Raw genomic sequence first — 3,117 nt, 5'->3', positions numbered from 1 at the left:
GATGATCATACTGTGTATGGGAGCAGGGCAGGAATAGATGTGCGTCTTGTGGTGAGGTTGGTGGACCTTGCAGCTGTTTTGCTTGGCGATGTTGTTTTGCTTGTGGCTACGTGGGATAGTAGCATTTGGTTGTATTTTTTCTTTAGTACACTTTAACTCTAGTCAGACTGGAACCTTGTATATCTATATATTCTAGATCCTATATTCATATACTTGTTCTATCTGTCTGGTATTTCTAGTATGCTATGCCGGACGTAGTGACCAGTCGGGTCGTTACATCAGACAACCGCTCCACGCGGACACTACGCCACGCTACGCGTGGACAACCATTCTGGTGCCAACCATCGCGCCTCCTCCGCCTATTCTATTCCTTTCTCGCCTCCTATTCTCTTTCCCTATTTTTTAGTTAAAAATTAATACTATTATATTTAAGCAACCGTTGCTTGTAAAAACAATCCAAAAAATATTTAAGTGACTTTTATGCCACCTAGAACTCCTCCAATCATAAATTTTTTGAAGGATCTATTGCGAATTTTTTACGTAAATAATATTTTTTTAAAAATAATTTATCAAAATAACACCTGTACAACTTTATTTACACAACTAGAACTGTTTACTGTTCATACTCAGAATTCGGTTCCCCAGGAACCGAATTCTGAGCTTCAAAAATTTTTTTCTTCTTTTTTTTTGTGCTCAGAATTCAGTTCCCGGGGAACCGAATTCTGAGTTGTTTTTAATTTTTTTTTTTGCGTTTTCTGCTAGTTTGCCCAAGTCTAGGAAGCAGAACGGCCCGTTCCGGAAGCAGAACAGCCCGTTCTGCTTAAACACATAAAGTGTTTTTTTTTTTTTAAATTGGAACGGCCCGTTCTAATGTTAAAAAAAACACTCCATGTGTTTAAGCAGAACGGGCCGTTCTGGGCCCGTTCTGCTTCCAGAATGGCCCGTTCCACTTCCCACACTCGCCGAAAATCAGCCATAAACCAAAAAAAAAAAAATTAAAAATAACTCAGAATTCGGTTCCCCGGGAACTGAATTCTGAGCACAAAAAAAAAAGAAAAAAAAATTTTGAAGCTCAGAATTCGGTTCTCGGGGAACCAAATTCTGAGTGTGAACAGTAAATAGTTCTAGTTGTGTAAATAAAATTACACAGGTGTTATTTTGGTAAATTTTTTTTAAAAAAATATTATTTACGTTAAAAATTCGATCTATTGCTCGGGTTAAAAATCTCTCCAAATATTTATCATTAGAGATGCTCTGACTTCGTTAGCTATATGATCTCAACTTTGGGAGGGTACAAATGAAAAACTATATATTTATATATATGATTTATATATTGTTTCAATATTATTTAATTATGTTAAGGAAGTTTTCATCAAAAATCAAATAAACTTATGATAATATGATATAACGGGACAAATTAAAATATTTATATTATATTTAATATATATACATTTTCAAAATCAAACAAAATACAAAATGAATTTCAAAAGAAGTATATTTTCGTTATATTTCAGTGAAATAAGATTAAAAAAAATAACATTTTTATCTTATTTCTGCTGCACCAAATGTTATTTAAAATATAATAGTAATTCACATAGACTTTACATATATTATAACACAGTTTTATTCAAAGTTTTGGCTTAAATGTGCTTTTGATCATTGTAATAAATATATATTTTTGTTTAACTCTCATAAAAATATTTTTAAATGGTCCTTATATGTATATATTTTTTCATTTTGTTTTTTTTGTTATTTTGTTTTGTATAAAATTTTAAATTATAAAATATACTAATGATATATATAAAAAAAATATTGCTAACATTTTTTCATGTCCTTTTCAATATAAAAGTGTAGTGATGACTGATGTGACTGCCCCTTGCAAAGTTTGGGAAGGAGCCAAACAGTATGAGATTGCAACTTTGCCAGATGGCTACCTTTTGATGGTTTGATTTAGGGCTTGTTATGTTATGCCGCCAATAATTGAAGGTTTACTCGGACACCATAAAATGGAGCCAAAGAAGGAAGTGACCCACCACAGCTTACACCAAACTAGAATTTCCCAATGAGGTTACTCAAGTAACTTTTGCAATTTTAATCATGATCATGACTTTAGTTTCTCCACCAATTTAACCATAGCCACGTCTCTCTCTTTATTTTCAGAATAATTTCGTTCCCTTTTCTTTCCCTCACAATAAATTAAAAAAAAATCATTTTTTAATTTTTATTTTAAACCTATTATATCAGAAATTAATGTTACTTGCAGGAATATCACTACTACATATACCACATTTAGTAACATTTATGTGCCAACATGTAACAAAATGTTACTAATTTCTCTTAATTATATATTTTTGTAACATTTTTAACAATAAATGTTACCAATTAATTTGAATTATACTCTTTAGTAACATTTTTAATCATAAATGTTATTGTTTTGTTTAAATTATATATATATTTTTATTTTTTAACATTAATATTATTAATTTATCCAATATTTTAAACATTTTTAATAATAAACTTTACTATTATTTACTTAATTACTAATTTTAAATAATAATAATAATTAGTTTTTATTTAAATTTATTTTCTTATTTTTAAAAAAAACTTGCTTAAAACAGTGCAAGAGCACTTAAAATTGCTTTCGTAGAAACAGTGAAAAGAGCCCTTCCGCACTTCTGAGTGAATAGCAATGGCGTTTACATTCAAAAACCACAAAAATCACAAACATCCATTTCTCTGAGGTAAAATCCTTTTAACTCTTTGAAGTATTGACCTAATTATTTTCATCTCTCATTCTCCTCTCTTATTCTTCAAAATCGGAAGTCACATACTCATATTGACTTAGTTATCGAAAGTAAGTTTTACGATTTTTAATTTTGAGTAACCAGGATCTTTTGATTCCCTCGTATTGTTCATTGAATTTAGGATGTGAACGAGATATCTTACTGGTTCAGCTTCCTTTTCCCTATTGTTTGAATTTTCTTTACAATTTGCAGAAGGTTAAGGGAAATGACTACAATTGAAGCGGGTTATAAGCAGGTTATTTCTGGGCAAATGGATTTATTTATTTTATTAGTTTCGATTGAGTCAGTTATGTATTACAGAGATGGGTGGCTC

Source organism: Cajanus cajan, chromosome 5, assembly GCF_000230855.2.
Source record: "Cajanus cajan strain Asha chromosome 5, NIPB_CcT2T_4, whole genome shotgun sequence".
Classification (NCBI taxonomy): Eukaryota; Viridiplantae; Streptophyta; class Magnoliopsida; order Fabales; family Fabaceae; genus Cajanus; species Cajanus cajan.
This window is presented reverse-complemented; position numbering follows the sequence as displayed.